At 38.5% G+C, this 26308-nt stretch overlaps 1 protein-coding gene across 1 annotated transcript in view; it reads right to left on the bottom strand.

Moving 5' to 3' along the window:
* Positions 1–26308, bottom strand: part of LOC112105978 (WW domain-containing oxidoreductase) — a 666029-nt gene that overhangs the window by 1153 nt on the left and 638568 nt on the right. The gene's annotated exons all lie outside the window — the stretch shown is intronic.

Genomic DNA, 26308 nt, shown 5'->3' with positions numbered 1-26308 from the left:
ACTTCCTAGTTTTGATAAGCAATGCAGACTGACGTATTTTATATCTTTAAAATCTCTTGTACAATATTAACCCGGACATTCCAATTAAGGCCTATCATGTAAAGTGCTAATGGGATCTGTGCCCAAACTGTCCATATATCTTTGGTCAACAATTTTACTGTGGCAGCTGTCACCACTGCTGTGTGAGAATGTTTATCTACTGCGCACAGAGAGTGTAGTTCTTAATTTGCAGAGATTCAGTGCTTTCCAGTGGTTTTGCCATCCTTCTAAGACCTACTTCTAGCATCTTATAAATCACTAAGAAATATAACAAATAGATTAGAGCCGTGGAGGCAGCTTTTTTTTATTATTATTCAAAAATCTAAGCTCCAATGAGGAAAATTGATCGCTTTGAATTTTTCTGATGGAAAGCTGAGGGATTAACAGTTGAGGCCATAACTTTTTAGTGAGTGTGTATGTGCATGTGGTGGGATATTGCATCATCAGGATTGGCAAAGCTCTGTCAGAAAAGCTGTAAAGAGGGCAAGAAACCACTTTGCTTTGCCAGCTATAATTAGAAATAATAGGATGGAGCTCATTGCGAAACCGTGTGCGCAGCTCTAATTTAAAAACAATACAGTTTATCCAGCATCTTGTGATTATTTATGTACATCATAGTCCTTTATGTGGCAACTAATTAAGAATCAGAATAGAGAGGCTATTGAGTATGATAGAAAAGGTAACTAAAGAGAAAACAGATGTTACTGAAATGAGATTTGATAGGGGGCAAGAATGGGCTTCCCTCTCTTTTCTTCCCAATTATTTTCTTCTCTCGGTTCCAATGGTTATAACTGTGGCATCTCACAATGCTACTAACAAATCAGCCAGTGGTGGAGTGGCAACCAAACCACATATTTAATGTTCTCATCTTTCAATGGCAGCTTTGAGTCTAAAAGGCTTGAATTCTCCTCAAGTTGGGTTTCTCCTTTGTTCTCAAATTATGTAGCATGGCAAAGAAAGGCATATTAAATTGTTTTTAGGGTCCATATTCTTCACTCAAAATGGAAATAAGCTGAGAATGAGGACTTAGAAAGGGTCTGTTGGAACAACACCAATATTGGCTGGTACAATGAGGAAAAATAAGATTGTTATTTCTGGACCAAAAGAACCTTTTCAGGTTAAATTGCTAAATATTAAAATGTTTTTATTAAACCAAATCATTTATTTGAGGAAACAATGCCTTTATAAATGTGTTTGGTAGAATCCAGTAGCAATAATACCTACCACAATGTAATATGGTTCTACAGCAATTACAATAAAAGTAATATAATTTATAGATAATTATAGGCTCTCTGTAGAGTTCACAGCCTAGGTATGATCATTCTATCCAATTGCATACAGTTGTTCAAAACACCCATAGAAAGTTATCGTTTTTGTATTCAATCCCATAGGGTTTTTTCATAAGAGTCAAATAAAACTTATGTGCTCAATGCCAAAGACTAATCACTATACTGTGGCTGAAAAGCTGCTTTCTGGCTAGCTCAGGCTAGATTCAGTCAGAAATGAGCTCATTCATAAAATGGAAGTTTACTATAGTTTATGGTTTTTTAACTCACTTTTTAACAAAATCTTCAGTAGTTAATAGGAGCCAAATATCCCATAATGTAACTGGTAGATACCAGTTCAGGGTCTGATCCTGTAAACATGACACAAGCTAAGCTCCAAGTGAACACAACATGAGTGCTGGTGCACAGGCATCTTTATTTAAAGTGAAGATAAAGGACGTGCAGCTGGAAGACTGCAATATTTTACCATTTCAAGCTTCCATTGTTTCCTACTATGAACAATGTGCCATTTGCTTTTGGGTCAAGTGCTACTTCACCAACTTCTAAATGTTGTGCTCATTACGTGGGCTGTTCTGGAGAAATGAGCACAGCAGCTTTATCATCCAGAGAACAATACTTTTTTTTTGTCCTTAAGAAGGGAAGTTAAATCATATTTATCCCACAGAAGCAAACAACGTGGTGGGTGAAACTAATAATATTTAGCATTGACATCTTCAGAGCAACGCACTAACACGAAGTAATTAAAGCTCAGAACATCCCTACAGGCACACCAGTATTACTGTCCACATTTCAACAGGCGGGGAAACAGAGACACACCCCAGGTCTACATTGCAATTAAACACCTATGGCTGGCTCATGTTACCTGGCTTGGGCTATGGGGCTGTTCAATTGTGGTGTAGATGTTCGGGCTTGGGCTGGAGCCTGGGCTCTGGGCTCCATGGGGAGGCAGGAGCCCAAACATCTATACCGCAATTAAACAGCCCCATAGCCGAGTCAGATGACATGGGCGTTTAATTGCAGTGTGGACATATGCACAGAGGCCTAGCCCAAAGCTACAGAAGGAGCCAGTGTCAAAAAAGTGATTTGAACTAATGAGTTCCTGGCTCTTTGTCTTGTGCTCAGGCCACTAGACCATGCTGCCCTACTGAGTGAGAAGGCCTTGAGGGGACAAAGTATCCCTTTAAATCCAACGGGAACCCAAAGTGCTTTAGGAAGGGTTTATAATGCAGAGCCCTCAAAATGCCAACACAGCCACACATATTTAAACGGATTGAGAGGACACTTTTTCCTCAGCAAACATTGTTTATCCTTCATCAACACAGTCATTTGAGTGACACCTTTATATGGTAAGCCATTATATGACAGTTTAATAACAAGTTTTAATTTTTTGCTCATCAGCTTTCCGGTTCACATATCATCAGCATAAGACAAAACAGGATGTCAGGGAATCTAATTAGTAAACAATTCCATACTGCTGATACAAGATGAAACATTCTTAAACTGCTAAAAAGAGCACTTTAATCACCGTTGAATGACTTTCAATGCCAAAGCGGTTTGTGCCATGTCAGTACATAATTTGAAACAGATTAAAGTACCATATAAAAGAATTAATGTTAACAACTCCATTAAAAAAGTCTTAAACAATGAGCTTGTCAGTTGTCACAAACGTCCATGATCTATTGTGATTTAAAAAGAAAACTTATAAACAATGATAGAAGGTCTGGGCAACCTAAACACTTTTTTTTTTTTAATCAGAAGACTGTCAGTTGTATGTGGTGCTAATCACCAAAGCTGGGGGGTCAACCATCTTTAACCTGTAACAAAGGCAGTGAGTTAGAATGATGAATACACAGGAGAAAGAATTTCTGAGAAGCCCAGTTGAATCTTTAATCATGCCTGAATGCCATTTCCGATCCAGTCAAACATTTGAAGGCTGCCAGGCTAGTCCCATGCCATCAATCTTTATAGTGTATATAAAATTACCCAGGAATCTTGTTTTGGCTTAAGTTAAAGAGTGTCTTGGTAATAAGGGTTCATCATTCTCTTTCACAAATCATTTGTCAGATTTGCAGTACAATCTTAAACTACAGCAGGGTGGGATTTATAAAGCAGTTTCTGTTTATTTATACTTGAGCCTCAAAGATCTAAATTATCCATCCTTCCAAAATCCTTTGTTGGGATAAAAATGTTAAGTAGCTACAAGTTCGTAGGCATTTATTTGCTAACTGCTAGCTATCAATTTGTAGCTGATGGCACTGAATACAAATGAAAATAGAGTATCTTAATGGTAAAATAAAAGGAGTTCTTGATAGACAGAATATGGTAAAAAACCTCATTAATATATGTAATGCACCCATGAGTATTCTAACTTACTATTTATGTTCCTGATAAGAAAACATAGTATACAGTTAATGTTTAGTTTTCAGATTTGTCTATTTTCATGTTTATTTCCTAAAATTAGAGTCCTGTTCTGAAGCAGGTTTAAAAATGAAGCATATAAATAAAAGAAACAAAAGTCATAACATACCCATATATATTCATCATCCACAAATGAATAGGCACCATTCTAAACAGTATTAAGGGCATACCAATAGCACTGAACATTGCAAAGCAAGGGAGATGGAATCAACTTATTTGAAAAATATTTGATTTTTTTTTTTTTGTAATGAACAATTAAGAGTAAGGGTTTGTATGCAAATATCCTAAGGGCAAGTGTGACATAGTGCATTTTGAAAGGTGGTCACTAGAAACATGTGAATTCAAAATTATAAGAGAGGCAAATACTTGTGACAAGATCCAAATTCAAAGCAAGCAGCTCTGGTAAAATGAAAAGGCAAGTGCTTCCTTAAAACTATTCAAGCTTTCCTTGTTATTCATCTCAGGTCTATTAGGCAAAGCAAACACTTTCGAGATGCAAAAAACAGCAGATTAATACAGCTGCATTGTGAACATGCCACCTAGACTGGAATAATTTATTATACAGCAGTGGAGAGATGAGGTAATAAGCACATATTCCACATCATGGAATAAATGGTACTTTTCATGCCCTCTCCATGCCTCTGAATAATACACTTACAATGGAGCTTAAAGTCACTCTGGTAAAGGGTGGAAACATGTTTTGTAGTTTATCTGTTGGTATCTCTGCACTGGGTAATTACTGATTCCATAGGAAAGGTCTATTGTATAAGTCCTAGTTGGAAAACAACGTGTAGGGAGATCACCTCCCGAATGATCAACTTCACATTTTCTAAAGCGGACTCTAAAACTGCTGTTACAATTTTATACACATATAGCCATCTCTTCAGCTCGGGTAAATCAGTAGCTGAGAATGTGGCCAATCATTTCTTTACAACCCTGGTTCTGCACATGCAAACTAGGTCCAACTACATGATGTATTCCTGGAAACATACATGCCAACCCAGACTGCCTGCCTGCACAAAAGCATGCTGCAGATGGTTGGGAATGTAATGTTTGCGATTGCAACTTCAAAGAAGAGGCTTTGTGGCTCAAGTCACAAAATTTGAATCTAGGTTTGAATTTCTAGTAACCCCAAAGTGAAGGATGTCCAGAACTTGGATTTTAGCTCACGTTCCTCTCAATATACACCCATTCCCTTCTCTAGTTACCACATTAAAAATGTTCAAAATAGTAAGTACAAATTGGTATTCATTTTGTATGATTCACAAGTCCATGTGGGCATAGCCTAAAACAACCAATGGACACAGCAGCAGACGTCTCTATAAACATTAGCAATTATAAATCATTACTCCTCATCAGCAATTCATTCGGCCTACAGGATTTCCCAATGTCCTGAAGCACCTTTAAAGGCCAATCTTGAGAGTTTCTGAGTGGCATCAGCTGCTGTGGAAGCCAGTGGGAAATGAGGGAACTTAGCCTAGGACCTTATTTGCTAAGGCCTCCTTATTAGATGACAAGATTAATTAGCCTCCTGGGGTAAAAATCAAAACCAATCAAAATAAACTTTTAAGAATACTATTACAAGTAATACATTTCTCTTTCAAATGCATGTTGTTGCTGCCAAAGGGTAGTGGGTATGGTGTTCAGACGGTTTTCTCTTGTACAATGCAGTGTACAGTTTTTAATCTCGTACATGGCATTATATCAGAAATGCTTACCTCTGTCTACAGTACTCCAACCCATAGCACTCCCCAAATGACACTGTTGGCCTGAGAATATATGTATTAATGTAAAATAAGAAAATAGGACTCCCGGGTTGTTTCTTCAATAGAAAAATGTGAAGTAGAGACTTGGGTGAATATGGTAAATTGAAACCATATCTGTAATCAAAAAATGCCACTTCTGAACTGCCAGGTCTGATTGAATGACAAATAAGAATCACTTCACTCAAGGTGCTACCTATACCCAACAGACAGCAAGAAAACCTGACCTGAACTGGCTCTGTAATTACAACCTTTTCAAAGGTCTTATTGAACCACATCAAAACCAGAGAAACTGCTGCAATCTCTTTTTCCTCAGAAAACCTCTGTATCAACCAGTGTAGTCTCTTAAAAGACAATACAATACTTAAACTAAAATCTATAAGATTTGCTTATTTATTCTGATCCATTCCTTTTCAATTAATTCTCCAAAATATTTTACAACAAAGACTCAAAATAGAAAGGCTTCTGTACTTGCAAAATATTTCCTAGTTGGTTTCAAGTGGTAACTTTACACCCAGTCGCTAAGACCTCTGCACACTTTACATATATTATAGCAGATAAATACTTTATATTCCCTGAGTAGGAAAACTGCAGCAGTTCACAAAAGAGGATTTGTTTTCTACTGCTGAGGCATTAAGGCCGAGTGATTATTTCAATGGTATTCAGTATATTCAGTTATATTTAAACTACACTCTAGGTTTTAACTTTGCAAAAGAAAATGTTTCCATTGCAATAAATGTATTTTGATAATGGCACTTTGGTGTTTGTGTTATGCACGTCAATATGATATTAATAATATCAATGAATTGTTTTTAAAAACTACATACTCCCAACATCGTGGGTCAAAGAAAGATTGCCTACCCTTATTCCATAGCAAAATACAGCACTGGACTGAAAGTCAGGAAACCCAGGCTGTATTCCTGACCTTGACACTAACTCATTGTGTGAACTTGGGCAAGTCACGTAATCTGCGGGCACCTCAGTTTCCCCAGCTGTAAAATGGGGGGAGTAATATTACTTACCCACCTCACAGGGCTGTTGTGAGGATTAATTCGTGTCTGTAAAGTGCTTTGAAATCTTTGGATGAAAAGCACTAAGTGTAAAGTATTATATTATAAACCATTATTAAAGTGCTTAGAAGATGTAGAACCAGGTTGGCAAAATATCTGATAAAAGACATGTTTAACATACACATTTTTCTTTGTTGTAGAAACCCCACCGTTCCGCAGTATGAAATCCTAAATCCTTTGCAACATTGGGCCCTATTCTGATCTCACTCACACCCGAAGAGTCTTTTGCCCAACTCAAATGGAAAAGGGAGCTTACCAATGCTCTCCCTCATACAAATTTGTGTGTCTCCTGAGAAACTTGTCAGCTGAAGTACAGGTGAGCATCCCAAAAGTAGATGATAGAAAAGGAAACAGCACAAAGGAGGATGTTCGATGGGTTCACTGCTCCATCACCTTTGCATATATTACAAGGGGCCAAATTGCACAGGGGATACATATAGCAAGTTACCTATTTCCCAAAATGTATCTCTTCCTCTTTCTAAATATCTTACTAAAGTGGGTGATCTGTTTCTGAAAACTATTTCCTTGATCTTTAACTACTTTTTGAAGGGAGACAATGGGAGATTGTACAACCAGCATTTAAACAGCAGCAGTACTTTAGGGCTTGCTGATTTGGCATTTTAACAGGGCTCAGCCTTTCACAGTGATCAACCCTGCTTAATTTTTGTCTCCAAAATACTAGGCACTGTTTTCACTTGATTTTTTGTAAATTATTATTCCACCCCACTGATGACTATGGACATGATGATTGTTCCTCCCTGTCTGTTATTGCTGTATCATAGCGCTTAGCAGCAGTGTACTACTTCATATTGTTCCCTATTCTTGGGATTTGAGAGTTACTGTCGGAGAACTAGCATTGTTTGTTTCATTCCATTTTGGGGCAGGGACAAGCTTAGGTTGACCTTGGTACATTCATATCCAAAAAGTTTACTCCTTGTTCCATTTCCCAAAAGTTGCCATTGGCACTCAGGGCAAAGTGCCAAGGAGCTGTCACTCTTGGGCATCAAAGGCAGCAATATCAGGGGTAGATTGTGTTGGTAAAACTCCGTTCCCCTGTTTTCTGAGCTTTTGGAATCTGTACCATCACCCCATGTAAGGAGTACATCGTACAAAACATTCAATTGGTCAAAAAGGGATTCCCAAGAACATATTGGAAATCACACTGAAATATACAGCCAGATATTAATGGGCAAACATGTATTTGACACACAGGTCAGAGTTCTTGTCAGTAACACGTGTAACTTACCACAAAGAAAAATCAGATACACTGGTAACTAAAACATTCAGAATAGGGTCCATTGATGCTCAGATATATGTGACTGCTCAAAGCTAATTGGAAATGAAGAAGAATTTGTTGACACGTGGTTTCAATTAATAATTTATGTTGACTTGAACTGTTTTAAGTTTTTGCTGTACCTAACGTTAATTATATATATATATACACTTTATATAAATGTACGTATACATACAATCCTGTATATGCTGTATATATTTATATAGCCTTTTAATACTATTACTAGTGAGAATTAAGACCTTTTTCATGCACAGTATTGCAAAGAATGTCATCGAAGTACAGAAGAAACCAACAATTGGCTTCCTCTCTTATTTTGTACAGAATCATTTTAGCCTGAATATGATTTCAGCTGTGAGAGAAAACAAACAAACAGCAATATGCTTTTTGAGCAAGTGACCTTTCAGGACAAGTATGTAAAAGCTGTTTGTTTAGGTTTTAACGATAAGGACTGATTTTTGTCTGTTGATATACATATATACAGCTCGGCACTAAAATGCATTGAAAAAAACCACAGGGTGTTATGATGGGGACACTATCATGATTAGAAATTAACTACTAACTGTCTTCCAGAAACTAATTAAGGGAATGTATTTTGCAATAATACAGATCTAGTAAAGAGGCCTCTACTGTCTAGGCTTAGCGCTATATGCCAAGCACTCCTGTATTATGTACATGTGATTTTCATAGCTAGCCTGCTGTAAAGTGAGCCCTGTTAGTGCATCTTTCAGGCTCAAAGACACTGGCCTTGTTAATATTTCATTTAGTACATACTGTAGAGTCTTATTTATATTACTTCTATAATTAATGGTGATAGCTTAGGCACTGCCTTTACAAGGAGAGATCCCTGTATGTTGGTCAATGGATAATGAGAAACAATAGATATTTCATTCACCAGCAGCTTGTTGCTAGTTAGTAGGAAATTATTGTGTGTACTGTCGCTTTAATTGCCAGGGTAAAAAATGCTGCCGCTGTGTTAGTGAACATTTTAAAGCACTTGATGCAAATAGAATAGAAACAAAACAAAACAAAAAATTACCTTTATTATGCTATACCTTAGCATAGAGAGTTTAAAAGGTATGTCTTAAAACATTTGCGTTCTATCATGCAAATATATCTTAATATGCATGTGCTGACTATTCAACTACTGTATTTTAGGAAATACAATTATGCTGCCTTTCTCTTCTCCTATGTAGACTGTAAATAACTGTAGATCTTTCTCTTGTTTTCCTGTGTAAATATATGTAAATACTAACAAGCTATGCATGCTGATATTCTAGGCAATTTCAGGTACTTTTATAATCTGAAGGCATGTACTTGAACTGGTTTGTTAAAAAAAAATCAACCTTCTCAAATCCTTTAAAGCTGAATAGAAATTAAAGATTTCTTACTAGACTGGTTCCTTCAATCTCAGTTGTTTTTTGTTTTCCTTTTTCCTTCTTTGTCAATATCATCATCTATTGAGACCTGCTGTTGAGGATGCTTAGTTTAGAGCTGTTTTCTTTGAAGCATTGCCCTTCTCTCTCACCCTCCCTTCTTTCTCTCCCTGAATGCAATTCACCCCTGTGCAGAGGACCTGCACCACTTAAGTGCTACTCAAGCCCTGTTTCCAGGGTTTAAGTGAGACTTATAGACATTACCCAGGCCTTCTGTAGAGAGATGAATTTCACCCTCCTTGCTCTGATCTATCTTTTGCTTAATTGGTTTTTATATTTCATTTTCTCAAATACCTGCTTCATCAAGTAATTATCCAATGTCTACAGTGCTCAGGATTTAGTTTATAGATAGTCGTTACATCAGCCCATTCAAATGGGTGAAATGGGTTTGCTTAAGAGCCTGCAGCCTTGGCAGTCTCATTGCTCTGTGGTTGTGGTAGGAAGGTACCCTGCAGACTTGCTGCTCACTCTGCTACACTTTCCTGTTTGAACATACCCTTTGTGTTTCCTCTTTAGTGTGTTTGTAACTTTGATAGACTGTGAAAATAATTTGATAAATGGCTTGATAAATTCCCCATCTCTTTCCTTCATTGCTGTAATACTGTTTGGGGAAGCCTTTCAATTGGAGGAGTGTGAACAAAAATGAAATTACCTAAGCTTGTAAATCAAGTCGTCTCCCGCATACAGATATTGTTGCAAGGTTTCAATTTAGTTCTCTTTTTTTTATTCTTTTTAATAAATGAAGAGTCTTTTGAAGAACATTGCTGGGAAATAAAGCACACCAAATGTTCATTCCTTAATGCGGTGGGGAAAAAACCCTGCTATGTTAGTCTCTATGGAAACCAAATGCAATGAAAACTTTTTAATGGAAAGAAAACAGCTTTCATGTTTGAAGATGCTTTTTCCAGGGTAGGTATATCAGGATAAACACTTTAATTGACAGTATCTTTGTGACTTTTTCATTTCCTCCAACTTAACTTGAAGTCTCAGGAAAACCATCCTAGTCCTTGAAGACTTTTTTTAAGATGAGTGTTTAAAAAGCTGAGTTGACATGGGCATTATGTTCAAGTGCAAGCTGTACTATTCTCTAATAGAGAGCGTAGAAGTGGTTCATAGGATTATTATCTTTCTACAGACAAAACCCATTACCTTCACACTAGGAGGGAAAAGCTAGTTTTTAACCTATATAAAATTGAATCAATTATCAATAACTTTGCATGGTTTCTTGGCTCTGCTGGGCAACGGTACAACACAGCCTTTGTTATGCTCACAGCAATGCTAGATACATATGGTGATTTGACAAATGGACTCCTTACAGCTTTTATTTAAATAACAAATAAAATCTGCAAAAGAAGTCTCAAGGACCTTACACGCTGAATGTTGGAAGAGAAAAAAGAAACTAAGGTTTCGGGCTGATCTCATTAGTGCTGTTACTTTAAGATTATTTCCAGTAAAATTCAGTTATAAATACAAAAAAGGATAGTCAAATTCAGTAGAAGACAGCAACGCATGTTAGGAGGAATCATAAGATCAAGGGATCCTGCTGTCTCGGGTTTCCTCGTCTGGGAAAATTCTGCCATACACCCTTCACAGTCTTGTGGTCTGAGAGATGCGAACTTACCGCCAAGTCAAGTTTTATCATCTCCAGGGAAATGACTTTATGTGGCTTTCCTGGCTTCCTAGAAATCTTAATGTTTCCAGAAGACAGGAGGGAAGAGCCAGCCGACTGGTCCCTTTCCCTGGTGGCATATGCTGCCACACGTGTAGCACGCTCTACTTTGATTTATTCAAAATACACATCTTCATATCTTCTGACAGACAATCTCAACCTACTGTCCCTTGACACAGAAATCAATGATCTTAACAGCAGCCCTGGAAACTTTCTACTTCCTGTCTCTAGATTAGGGCTGTCAATTAATCACAGTTAATTCACGCAATTAACTCAAAAAATTAATCGCGATAAAAAAAGTAATAGCGATTAATCACAGTTTTAATCACACTGTTAACCAATAGAATACCAACTGAAATTTATTAAATATTTTTTTATGTTTTTCTACATTTTCAAATATATTGATTAAATTACAACACAGAATACAAAGATTACAGTGCTCAATTTATATTTATTTTTATTACAAATATTTTTGCTGTAAAAAACAATAGAAATAGTATTTTTCAATTCATCTCATACAAACACTGTAATGCAATCTCTTTATCATGGAAGTTGAACTTACAAATGTAGAATTATGTACAAAAAAACCTGCATTTCAAATATATTTGAAAATGTAGAAAACACTCAAAAATATTTAAATAAATGGTATTCTCTTATTGTTTAACAGTGCAATTAATCACAAGATTAATCGCAATTAATAGTTTTAATCACGCGATTAATCGTGATTAATTTTTTTAATCTCTTGATAGCTCTGATATATATGTGTGTGTGTTTGTACATACACACGAACACACGCTCACAGACACCCAGAATTATGGATTTTGGGGAAAACTTTCTTTATTAGACTCTTATCAATTTGTCCAATTCAGGGGATCTGCTTCTACAAAGTACATACTGATAAATGGCACATTTGCAAATTATCTTCTGAGTGCTGATGAGAAATCAGCAACCTGCAAGTTACCATGACTTTCAATGAGTACTCCTCTGCAAGTCTAGTTTGCTGAAATCCCTGTCAGATGAATGCATTGGTATATTAGGGATCTTATAAATTAGCATTTGATGAAAAATAGCTGTAACGTCCATTATAGCTATCATCACAGCCAACAAGGCAACTGGGTTTTGGATTTTGAAGACACAGATGCTTTGACAAGAGAGATGTTGCTGCATTATGGTATATTTTCTCAGTAGCAACTTCTGCACAGATTGTGTATCCTTCATAAATCCTCAACTAGACACGAAACTTTACAATTTATTATTTAAACTTCCTTCTGCATCTTGGTTAGACTGACAAGGAGCTGCAGCTATAGCCGTCTCATTGCAGCTAACTCAGTCCTGAAACCCACTTTTCCCTCCCTGTTGCAGAAACTAAGGGCTGGTCCACACTGGGGCGGGGGATCGATATAGGAAACGCAACTTCAGCTATGAGAATAGCGTGGCTGAAGTCGACGTTTCCTAGATCGAACTAAAAGTACTTACTTCGGGTCCACGCGGCGCAGGCAGGCTCCCCCGTCGACAGCGCTTCCTCCTCTCGGCGAGCAGGAGTTCCGCAGTCGATGGGGGAGCGCTTCTGGGATCGATCTATCGCGTCCAGATGAGACGCGATAAATCGATCCCAGAAGATCGATCTCTACCCGCCGAATTAGGCGGGTAGTGTGGACCAGCCCTAAGATAGTGTGTGTGTAGAGAAAACTCTTGAACAGACAAGTATTGAATGGTTTTCTTTGGGAAGGGAGGACATACTGCTATGTTGTTCCTCATTGCTCAGACAAGTGGTACATCTTTGTGCCTGGCAGGACTGAGATCTGTAAACTGAATCCCTGGTAAGTTTGTTAATTATGAATACAAGGACGAGGCTAAAGAATGAAAAGGACTTAAGTTATATTTCATATCCAGATGACAGGTTTTAATGCCTCTCCATCAAATTAGTTTCAAAAACTGCTAAGAGTCACACTGCTAATTCAGTGTACCGGAGAAAAAATTACATTTCTAAGAAATACATCTTCATCTAGCATGTAGCCAGTGTGGGGAATTCACCACTCCAAGTGCTCATAAGGCCAAATACAGTAGCTGGACTTATAACTGGTTTATGACTAATAGCAACAGCCAAGATGCGATCACCTTACTTATGTAGGTAGACCCATTGGCTTGAAAGAAGTGATCGTAAGTAGGTCCAACATTTATAGCTTCATATGATAAAGTGGTGGTAATTAAATCTCATGTTTCAGGAAATCAACTCTTCAACCTGGGGGAAAGGAAGTAATTTTCCCTTGCCCATGAATAGCATTGCACAATTGGCCAGATGGATTATGGGTCCCCCCCCCCACACTCCACTATCCTTCTGAAAGACTTAGCATAGGTCACGGCTGCAGGCAGGATTACCATACGTGACAGACCATTGTAGCATTGTACCATGGTAAAACTATGTTGGTAAACGGTGTGTTTTTTCCTGATAATTACATGAAACAATTTTCCCTCTGGTAAATGCTCTGAACACTTACATTTAAGTTACAAAATCCTTCTGTATCTGGATGTTTGAATATCTATGCAAATCTAATTTTCTACAAACACTTATTTACTGTCTAGAGACATACAATAACAGTGCATCATACATTTAAACTATACACATTATTAGAAACATCTGTAGCACTCAGAAACCTATTTCTGCTTTTACCTGAGCCATTTTCCAGATCCCATAACTCTGTCAACAGTCTTTCTCCAGTTTTGTTTAGCTTATCCTCAACAGACTCGGCTTTTGTGAGTGGACAAGGCATTTGAGTGTGCACCACAGTTATAATGGCCTGACTGACAGCTCAACCAGATAAACACAAGAGAATAACAGACATCGGAACAATCTGGGTATTCATTTTGTCCATTCAACTGGATTGAAAGGATTTGCCAGCCAAGGGCACAACACTTCAGGCTAATTTGCTCAGCCAAAGCGCTGCAAGAGTGTAAGGCTACAAACGGATGACTGATGTTGGGGGGATCAGAGTCCTATTTGAGGGTACTTATTATTCAAGACTTTCTCAGAGGAAACTAAAGCATTAACTACGCAGAGCATCCATTTGAGTCCTGAAAGAGGAAAACATATAGAAATGGACTTTGTTACAAAACTTGAACCCTTTCTCTTGTTTCCCCTCTCCTGTGTTAATTCAAGCTCCTTCCTCTTTATGGTCCTCTACCTCCTCCCACCACCGCTCCACCATGCTTTCCTTGATCTTTCTCTTCTTTCCTACATAGTCTCTCACTTCCTACATTCTTGCTTACTTTCTCCTAGCTTTCTTCCTGCTTCCACACTCTGATTCATGCATTTTTCATGCTGTCCCCCTTATGCTTGGTACATCCTGGCTACCATGAAGACAATTTTATTTTCCAAGCTTTTGGAGGCCAATATCTTCATCAATCATGCCTCTATGATTTCTTGTATTTGGACAGTCATCCAGAGTATCAGATCTGTCTACATTATGTGTTATCACAATTTCATACAGTTTAAGGCCAGACAGGACCATAAGATCCTCTAGTCTGAACTTCTATATAACTGGTACATCTACACTGCAATTAAATACCTGCAGCTGGCTTGGGTAGGGTGACCAGACACCCTACCAGACAGCAAGTGTGAAAAATCGGAACGGGGGTGGGGGGTAAGAGGTGTCTTTGTAAGACAAAGCCCCAAATATCGGGACTGTCCCTCTAAAACCGGGACATCTGGTCACCCTAGGCTTGGGTCCACTGGCTCGGGCAATGGGGCTGTAAAATTGCAGTGTAAACATTTGGGCTGAGGCTGGAGCCCAAGCTCTGGGACCCTACAAAGTGGGTCTACACAGCAATTTTAAGCCCCGCTGCCTGAGCCCCATGAACACAAGTCAGCTGACCTGGGCCAACTGCAGCCCCGCTGTAGGTCTTTTATTCCACTGTAGACATTGTGACGGGATCCCCCCCGGGATGCAGCCTGGGACTTTGGGACTGCTGTGTCCCCTTAACTCTCTCCAGCCTGGGCTGTCTCTCACAATGCCTTGCTAGTGACCAGCAGCAAGCCCCTCCAGGTGCTGTGATCACTCAGCACAACAGCATCTGGAGCCCCACACCCAGCTAGATTGCATGAATGCTCACAGATCCACTCATGAATCACACAGAGAAAGGCACCAGAGCCAAATCCCTGCAGCTCCCTGCACTGTACCTCAGGAATATATCGTCTTGCATTGCTCAAGATGGGCAGTGCAGATTTGTTAATTGGTTCACCACTTCATCAATGGAAAGCAGTAACGCAGAAGCTTAAATGCCTCATATCTGGCGCAATGGCCACATCAGAGCCAAAGGTCTAACAACTTTAGATATGACTTTGTGGGGTTTTACAAAACCACCAACAGCACTTTTAAAAGTGCACTTGACATTTTTTGATCTCTTTATAGAAACCATTAAAAGGCAGATCAGCTCCAGCACAAGTGTTCAGTGCAATAGGAGACATGCCTCTTAGGGATCTCTATCTAGCTTAAAACCATTTGTTTCCTCTTCTGGATATAACGTCCTACAAACACAGCCTGAGAATATACATTTGCATGGAGTATTTTGCTGATTTGTATTTTAAATCCAGCTTGCTAAATACAGATGTAATTACTTTTTTGAATATTATTGTATGAACTAGTACCTGTCGTATACACCATACACCTGTATGATGTAGTAGTGGACAGCAGTACAATGGCAATTTATAATCTTTCTTACACTGTTACCAAACCATGGAACTGATGGAAAAGTTATTATTTACTAAATTATTGTTTACTCACAAATAACGTTAACTAAAGAGAAACATGGTATGTGTCTGAATTCTAAAACAAACAGCCCCATTCTTTACCCTAAATCCTGAGACTCAACTCTTTTATAATGTGGATTGCTAAAAACCACATATGCAAATCCTACCTAGCAGCTAATGCTAAATAACAGTGTTATTGTGCATTGAGCTAATAACACTACCACCTAGGTCCAAAACCTCATTTTTGACTCTTTCAATTCAGCATTTGCTCAGTCTGCACTGGCTCCTTCAATTTTTCCTTACACTTCTAAACTTAGTAACACACACACACACACACACACACACACACACACACACACACAGACCCATAGGTGTAAAAAGGACATTATCCCTTCCTACATCAAGCAATGGCAGAAGGGAGAAAAGGAAAGTCAGCCACGCAGCTGCTTCTCTCCCTAAACCTCACACTGGCACATTCAAACCTAAGGGCTCCTGGTGAGATGTTCATAAGTGCTCATTGTTGGCCTACCTCTGCTCCCTCATTGATGTCAAGGGTAAAAACTCCCAACAAATTCAATGAGAGAAGAGTAAAGTCATATGGGATAACTTGTGCCTTTGGATCCTCATCCACTTTTCATCAACTGGATACATGTGCACAAATCTGATCAGACTTAGTTTCAACTAAAACTACCTCCTCCTCCTTCCAGTGTTCTCACCTAACCCTGTTACAATGGTCATTAATATGTCCCTGCTTAGCTACATGCCAAGCACTAACTACTTTCTTTCTGAAAGGATTTTGGGCTCATTCTGCCTTCTGTGTTTGCCTGTAACACCTCTTTTTTGCCTCTGATACCACCGCAATATGGAATGCTATCCAAAGAACCTGACAATGCCAAGGGTATTACACTAAGCCATGCGCCTCTTAAAATGTCTTGCCAAAAGACAGTCTAATCTGTGATAACCATTAGTCTCCTTTTCTTGAAATCCACATTCTAATCTGGCCACAGAACTCTAATGCAATGGGAGAAAAGCGTGAGAATAGGAAAGATGTTACCAGGAGATCCTACTGCTTAACTCAGTGCTCTGAGACTTATTTAAAAGCATGTACTTGAACTGCAGATAGAATTCAAGTTCAACACAAGAAGATAATGTGTCATGATCAACATAGACAGATAGGGGGGGAAATGATACAAACAAGACAACTGTTCTGCGCAGGGCCGCCCAGAGGATTCAGGGGGCCTGGGGCAAAGCAATTTCGGGGGCCCCTTCCATAAAAGAAAGTTGCAATACTATAGAATACTATAGTCTCATGGGGGCCCCTGCGGGGCCCCGGGCCTGGGGCAAATTGCCCCACTTGCCCCCCCTCTGGGCAGCCCTGGTTCTGTGTACAAAAAAGACAAGTGCAGAGTTTTTCTGGAGATTATGCAGGTAGAAAGTCAAATAGATGCAATTCTATGTGCTATCTATAATATTTATAAAGCAAAAGCAATTCCTCATAGCTGACATCAGCTGAACTTTAAAGAATGTCCTTTCAAAGCCTACACATGCCGTTGAATATAGGAAGTCCATTTCATGATCCCTTATGTCTCCAACTTTTGGGTGCTCACATTTTTCCCACCACTATAGTTTTCTCCTTACAAGGAAATAAGTGTCATTCCCTAACACAAAGCCACTGGATTCTATTTTCCATGCCATCTCCTAATCCTGTTGCTATTATAAAGAGTCTGGGTTTGACAAGAATGGAATAAGAAATGACCATGGGAAGGAGAAGAATGCACTGGCGGTATATTGAATTGAACTGGCTGGTACTATACCAAAAGTACAAACATTAGAAAAATAGTCTTGGCTGTTTAGAATTTCAGTTCCAGTACAAAAGGGTTTGTTGTGTTCTTTAAAAATTCCCTACTCAGGTATGCCTTAGAGGCATAACACCTTTTGGCAAATGAATTCTTTCATTTTTGGAGGGCTGAAAGTTTGTTTTCTAAAAGCTTAAATTAACAGGATGGAGGACTGTAGTTTGTACTGCTGGTCAAAGTGGAAATGTACATTTTGTGAACAGGCTACACATATGGTACTCTCCGTCCAGAAGGAAGGAATGTTGCTTCTAGTCTAGCTTCCTGGGAAGTTTATGTAAGGTTGTTTTTGCTAGGTACCAGCCAATTGACTCTAGCATCTCAATCTTTCATTTGCTTCATGATGGTCAGTAGTTCTCCTCCATTTTGCATTTGAAGCTCTCCCCCATTTTGCTACAAAGCCCTACATTTCTATGAATGGATATTCTTTGGACAATACATTTGTATTAAAGTAAAATGCGTTCTTAGTGGCATAATGCTTTTCAGGGGGCAATATGTAAAATGTATTTACTGTTAGAATTTTTTTTTTTTAATCCTTAACTGTCTAACGATTCCTCACCAACTTTGGATCACTTTTTTCAGCATGGCTGGGTTATAGACAACATGTTCACTCAACAATAAAGTATATTTAGCCCCAACATTTGCTTCTGTAGTTGATTTTTAGACAGATCAATTCTGACAAGTCTAAAGACACATTTGTAGAGACTGTTGCAGAACAATGCACTTAAGTGACCCCTGATGTCTTCACAAGGAATGACATTGTGAAGGAGCCCCCCATCTATGTAAAGATGTCCAAAAAGAGCCAGGCTTAAAATAAAACCAAGAAATGCAGCTCTTCAGAATTTTTCAAAGGAGGGAAAAGGAGTTACATTTCAAACCATCATTGGGCATTTGAAATTCCATGAAGCTCCACCTTCTTGGATCATGGTCTGAGCATACAAAAAAGTGCCCAATATTCAGATTTTAACCCATATAGTGAGCACACTTAAGAAGTTCATTCTGGTTTCAGAGATGTCATCATTTTAAGCACTGGGAATGCTGTTGGAACCTGGGAATTTTTTTTACTTTTACCCACTGTCTATGGCTAACACCATCGGACTCTCACACAGAGGAAAGGAGTAATAAAAAGTGGCAGCACTTGATGTAAGATTGTTCATCTCTGCCTTGTGCAATTAACCTGAATGGAGCAAAATGTGAGTTGAACTCTAATTCACTATCTGGTCTAAAAAAGTGTTAACAAGCACTACCTTTAAACAAGGTAAAACCGTTGGCAAAATGTCTATTTTATACACTTACAGTTCATACAGCTTTCTAAATTAATGGAATGACCTTCCCAAATTAGTGTTGAGGGAGGTGGAAAGGAAATGGTATATTCCTTCCCCGTTCCACTCAACATGTGAAATCCAAGCCCTATTCAAGTCAATGCAAGTTTTACATTGATAGGGCCTGCATTTCATCCATAGTGTTCAAACTGGAATAGCTCAAACCCATTAAAACCCTAAAACCATATAAGTTTATAGAGGTATCCTGATACTCTAGTGCAGGGGTCGGCAACGTTTGGCATGCGGCTCACCAGGGTAAGCACCCTAGCGGGCCGGGCCAGTTTATTTACCTGCTGATGCGGCAGGTTCGGCCGATCGCAGCCCCCACTGGCCGCAGTTCGCCGTCCTGGGCCAATGGGGGCGGCGGGAAGCCGCGGCCAGCACATCCCTCGCCCGCACTACTTCCCGCCACCCCCAATGGCCCGGGATGGCGAACTGCGGTGAGTGGGGGCCGCGATCGGCCGAATCTGCCGCATCAGCAGGTAAATAAACTGGCCCGGCCCACTAGGGTGCTTACCCTGGCGAGCCGCGTGCCAAACGTTGCCGACCCCTGCTCTAGAGACTCTTTAAATTACAGATCCTCAGACATCTCAACGGAAGAACAGAATGTTTCCACAATCAGATAGGGAATGCTGACGTGTTTGTTCAACTCTCAAAATATATGCCTGGCTATCAGTCTAAACAAAAAATGGCTAAATGGCTTAGAGATAGAATCTGCAAAAGCAAAATGTCTATCTGAATTTTTGTACCCACCCCCCCAAAAAAGAAAAAGAATTGCAAGCACAAATCAATATATCTATACCTCTAGTCACTTGATTTGTACCTGAGGTGCGACTGGTACCTACTATTTGATTGCAGATGAAAATTTTGCAGGTGAAAACTTCACCTGCAAATAGTAGGGCATCGTTCTGAAAATTGGGCCCATACGACATTATTTTCAAAACTGTCAATATATACTATAATGGAAAAACACTGCACACCCTGAACATAACGCATCAGGTCATGTGCTACAAAATTAACATATATATTTATTTGTGTATGCACATGGTGCAAATAGGTTAAAATATTCAATTTTTGTAAACTCTAATAACAGATCATCTTTCCTCTTAATTTTTCTTAGACTAGGAATTAACACAAGTTACGACGAAGAAATTAGTACACCTGTTCAAATTACACCTAGAGCACTAAATTCAGCAGCAGCAATTTTCCAGTCTTTCCTACTTTACAACTTAATGAAAAGAGACATAACTGCCTCAACCTTAGAGTAATTTGATGTAATCTTTAAGAAATATTTCATTGGTATATTTTTCTAATACAGATGTTATCACTGTACACTACCAAACCTGTTTGGAAGGTTAATGTTATTTTGGAAGAATATTTACATTACCAGTAAGAGAAAACCCAATAGCTAAAAAAATATTTTCCACCTGCAGCTATCTGTCATCCATCCCACACAAGCTTTGAAAGCTTTCCACAATCTGTCAAAACACAGGTTTTGATGCAATAAAGACTATAATTATTGAGCATTTACGAGAAATAATATTTTCCCTCTGGTACGTGTTATAACGGTTGTTAACATGCAAGTCTGAATACTAATGCTTCAAACCTACCTATACACTTCTCAAATGAAAGGTTTTTTTCAATACTGATACAAAGGAAAGTATAATAAAAGAGTAAGATGAGATTGAACACACATCTTGAAAAGTAAACGTCAATCAGAATAAGGATTTTAGAGGCATAAGAAGTTGTTTTGAAGTTGAGTTTTGAAATAAAGCTGGCAATTAGATTCCTGGATATAAACAGCACGTCTTTTGTGCTGAAGAAAATGATCCTTTTGCAACCAAAATACAAGCCTACAAGACTCACGACGGAAACAATACTAAGTATGCATCAAAACAACTCTGCAGATGCCATACCAGCAGATGGCTTAAGCCGACTGAATTACTGTATAAACATTTAACTGAAAGTTTGATTTTATAAGTGTGGAAATTATACAAAACAAAAGGAAAATGATTCTAAGAAGCACTTAAATTAGTAATTTGTAATTTTCTCTGCTAAGTTGGCATGGCTGTGTCGCTTTCCAAGAGTCCTTTGAAGAGGGAATGCTGGAAATCTTTGAAAGGAACTGCAGACCATAAAAGTGAACTTCTATGAGTGCACAAAATTAAGACAGACATTTAAAGGTAAACATATACCTTTCCATTGCTGTTGCTACTAGAATCCTTTCCAACTGCAAGTTAATAGCATATCTGAAAACCTCCCCTCTCTCCATTTCCTCTTTCATCAGCCGATAACAAAGGCCGAATCTTCCATTTATATCACAGTAACTTCTACAGCAACCATTTGGTATGTCACTTAGGTTTCATTGTAACATACAAGTAGGAAGGACATGAGGGAAAAGTCTATTTGTACATGGATATCTTCAACAATTACCAACCAGAAGGAGGGAAGAGAAAAAATTACAGGAAAAGGGAGAAATGATTAATGCATAAATAATGCAGCTTTTCCTTACAGTGCACAGTGTGGACACTATGGGATGTAATTGTTATACCAAAAGGTTTGGACTGCCTGATTAATGCTTAGACATGTGTCTCGGATAAGCTAATTTTATTACTTTACAATGAAACAGTGCAAAACAGGAGGCTGGCTATGGACACAGAATGCTATTCTGCTCCCATCGAAGACAATGGCAAAACTCCCATTGCCTTGAATGATGCATGATTGGATTCATAATTGTTCTCTAGACACACAGTGACTTGCAGCAGCCCAAGCCTGAATCTTCTAATCCTATTCCAGTTATGTCATTGACAATCATTTGTACAACCCCCTTTTCAAATGACTCCATATCGAACATAAGTACAATGGCTACTAGCACTGCACATATCTGGTCTCCACCAACCAGCATTCACCAACCCTCCACCAACCCTCAGGTTCTATAAAACGATTGTTAGTTCTGAATACAAGATGGGAATGACATCAGATGCATAAAATGCTAATAAAAGAACATGACAACATCTTTCTGGAAATCTGTGCTTTCTCGCATGCCTGGGAATGGAATTCTTCATTAGTATAATGATCAAGGATAGCTAACAACTCCTTTCCTGAAGCAGGTGCATCATGCTAGGGAACAAGTAGAAGTTATATGATCCATCCTGCTTCTTTCTTTAGTTCAACTTCCAGTAACCCATTTCCCTTCATCCTCATTCTTTTCCTGTTCTTGATGCGTTCCCTTACCCATCCTGCCTATCCTTCTCTTCTCCCTTTACTTCCACTTCATCAGTTCTGGACCAACTGCATTCCTGCTCATGATTTCTTGCTGTACTAACATAACTGATCTGGATATGAAGTTGATTTTATAATTATCAGGGAGTTTTAAACCCACCTCTTCCTAGTAGATACCATTTTAAATCTTGTAATGCAAAACCCAGTTTCCTCTGATCAGAACTACACTTGATGTTGGCCTTGAAAATGAAAGATTGACGAAATATGGTGCTAATTGCAATTCATGGGCAACTATGGACTGACTCCAGAGATAAGTGAACTAATCATCACCTTCTCATTGTCTTTTTCTCCTCACATTTCTTCCTGCTTCTTATTCCTTTCTCATCACCTCCAATCCCTTCCCTACATGAATACTGCAATCAATTGCTTAAAATTAGAGATAAGGACCAAGCTACAAAGTGTATTTCTTGATCTGAATTTCCCTGGCGTTTGAGGGTAGGGTTTCAATCTAGGGGTTTGGTTCAAATGCCTGAGTACTAAAAATCCCTTAAAATACTAATTTAAAAGAAAATAAATTGAATAAATGTATTTTTACCTGAATTTCTTGGAGGACTTGCAGACACACACACACACACAAGATTAAAATGATGCCATGCTTGTCCAGATTGGTACTGAACTGCGAAAGTGATAAACTATGCTCCAGACAGGCAACTGATTATTATTATTATCATCACATAAGGATGCAGTTCCACTGCATAGTCTAGGTCAATTTCACAATATATGAAACCCTGCAGAATTAATATCTAATGAAGAAATAAACATGCTAACAAGATAGATTTATAGTATTCAAATTACAATCGATCTGTTCGGCACATGATTAATAAAAAATTTCCTCACGTGACCTTCCACTTTGTGCCTGCTTAAGCAAATTATTTCTCAATAAACAAGAGGTATATGGACTAAGAAAACAGTTACACTATAAATTACTTGGCTGTCTTTTCTCTTTCTGAATGCAGCTGAGAAGCAGTACAGAGGCTTGTTATGACTAAGGTGATAAATCAGATTCTTTACTTACTACATAAAAGTAATATTTATGTTAAAATCCAGTAGTCCTATCACAAAGAGTTTATTGCAAATGATTGAGACACTCTAGTCTTATTGGGCTTGTGAAGACATTTGCATTGCCACTACCTCTTTCCTAGGCTGTTGGCACATTGTAAGCAGTAAAAAAGAAATTCTGACTTAGTCTCACAGCTACACACATTATCAGCACAGTTTACTCACACATGCTAACAGCTCACTTTTACATGCTTTCTTTCCAGAGCTGACTAGAAGAAGGAATTGAAAGCACCTGTGCTTCCATACAAAGTCTCCCTGTCTCTTTTAGGATGAACTATGCCGGCATATTTATCCTGTCACCTTCTAGGTTAGAATATGTTATTAAAACATATAGTTCATCTACAGTGCCATAAATCACCGCTGTCATATAGGTTCTCTGTTTTAATTTTTCTTCAATCAGAATCAATTATTGGGCTTGCCATCTCCGTCCTCTTTCACTCACCATCAGAGGAAAGGAACATCTGTTGGTGACACAGTAACTGCAGACCTCTCACAGGCCATCCCATAGCACCATGCTGTCCATGAGAGCGATCACTCCACCGAAATGATCCAATTTCACAATGTTAAGATGGTCCATTTTTGCTCTATTTGTTGTTTCAAAAAAAATAGAAACATAGGGGCCCTATTCTAAAATGCTCACTGAAATTGCTGCAACTACTCACATGAGTAAGGACTACTTAGGTGAACAAGAAGTTGCAGTTTGGGTGCTCAGCCCTCTCTAAGTATGAGAGGGATAGCCGTATTAGTCTGTATCCACAAAAACAATGAGGAGTCTGGTGGCACCTTAAAGACTAACAGATTTATTTGGGCATAAGCTTTCGTGGGTAAAAAACCCACTTCTTCAGGCACTGAATTTCAGTTACAACACAGAATACAAAGTGTACCGTCCTCACTTTATATTATTTTTATTACAAATATTTGCACTGTAAAAATGATAAAAGAAATAGTATTTTCCAATTCACCTCATACAAGTACCGTAGTGTAATCTCTTTATTGTGAAAGCACAATTTACAAATGTAGATTTTTTTTGTTACATAACTGCATTCTAAAACAAAACAATTTAAAACTTTAGAGCCTACAAGTCCATTCAGTCCTATTTCTTGTTCCTGTTTACATTTACAGGAGATAATGCTGCCCGCTTCTTATTTACAATGTCACCTGAAAGTGAGAACAGACATTCACATAGCACTTTTGTAGCCAGCATTGGAAGGTATTTACATGCCGGATATACTAAACATTCCTATGCCCCTTCATGCTTCGGCCACCATTCCAGAGGACATGCTTCCATTCTGATGACGGTCATTAAGAAAATAATGCATTAATTAAATTTGTGATTGAACTCCTTGGGGGAGAATTGTGTGTCTCCTGCTCTGTGGTTTACCTGCATTCTGCCATATATTTTATGTTATAGCAGTCTCGGATGATGACCCAGCACATGTTGTTAGTTTTAAGAACACTTTCACTGCAGATTTGAGTGAAAACGCAAAAAAGGTACCAATGTGAGATTTCTAAAGATAGCTACACCACTCACTTCAAGATTTAAGAATCTGAAGTGCCTTCCAAAAGCTGAGAGGGACGAGGTGTGGAGCATGCTTTCAGAAGTCTTAAAAGAGCAACACTCCGATGCAGAAACTACAGAACCCGAACCACCATAAAAGAAAATCAACCTTCTGCTGGTGGCATCTGACTCAGATGATGAAAATGAACATGCGTTGATCTACACTGCTTTGGATCGTTATTGAGCAGAACCCATCATCAGCATGGACTTGGTCCTCTGGAATGGTGGTTGAAGCATGAAGGGAGATATGAATCTTTAGTGCATCTGGCACGTAAATATCTTACAACACTGGCTACAACAGTGCCATGTGAACGTCTGTTCTCACTTTCAGGTGACACTGTAAACAAGAAGCGGTCAGCATTATCTCCTGCAAATGTAAACAAACTTGTTTGTCTGAGCAATTGGCTGAACAAGAAGTAGGACTGAATGAACTTGTAGGCTTTACATTTTTACACTGTTTTATTTTTGAATGCAGTTGTTTTTTGTACATAATTCTACATTTGTAAGTTCAACTTTCATGATAAAGAAATTGCACTATAGTACTTGTATTAAGTGAATTGAAAAATACTATTTTACAGTGCAAATATTTATAATAAAACTAAATATAAAGGGAGCACTGTACACTGTGTTTTCTGTGTTGTAATTGAAATCAATATATTTGAAAATGTGGAAAACATCAAAAATATTTATATAAATAGTATTCTATTATTGTTTAACAGCACAATTAATTGCGATTAATTTTTTTAATCGTTTGACAGCCCTAATTTAAACCCATCTATGGACCCTTATGGCATGCAAGGATTGAATTATCACACGAAGTTAGGCAAATAACTATAGTCACAGCCATCTGTGCAAACAGTGTCATTTCTTTACATATTACTTTACATGTAGAGATCTCTCTTGGCACTTGAGAACTATGAAAATCCATTGAACAAGGAGGATCATCAGGTACGACACGTGAAATTACAAGCAACATTACCACACAATGTTTTTAAAAGCAACTTGAATTAGACATGTGATTGACAGATTTTTATGTAAACAACACACGATCATTTTCAGGGAGTGAACGTACAAAAGAGGAGAGAACAACAACAGGCCATGGTTAGCAAGCAGAATCAAAGACAATGGTCTAGAGTTGCAAGCAACCCTTACCTACACTGGTGAGAACTTACTCCTGTGAGCAGTCCAGTGACTCTGCCTGAGTGATTGCTCACCAATGTGAGTGAAGATTGAAAAACCCACCCCAGTGTTAGGAGCTTAAATTCAACTAATTCTTAAACTGGCAACCACTGCACTGCAGGGAGAATGAAAGGCACACAAGTTACTGCCTTTCCCACAGCATAGAAAAAGAGCAGACTGACGTATTCTGAATAATTCTTCACTTCAACTTGGTTAAAAAAAAAAGTCAGCGGCAAGCTTATTACAAACCAACAAACTAGTTGATCACGAACCAAAGCCCTGAGTGAGATGAAACGTGGCTAGTTTTGAAAAGGAAGAATTCCATCAACAGCACAT

The sequence above is a fragment of the Terrapene carolina genome, unplaced genomic scaffold (genome assembly GCF_002925995.2).
Source record: "Terrapene carolina triunguis isolate 2854851 unplaced genomic scaffold, T_m_triunguis-2.0 Scaffold33891, whole genome shotgun sequence".
Taxonomy (NCBI): Eukaryota; Metazoa; Chordata; order Testudines; family Emydidae; genus Terrapene; species Terrapene triunguis.
This window is presented reverse-complemented; position numbering and strand designations above follow the sequence as displayed.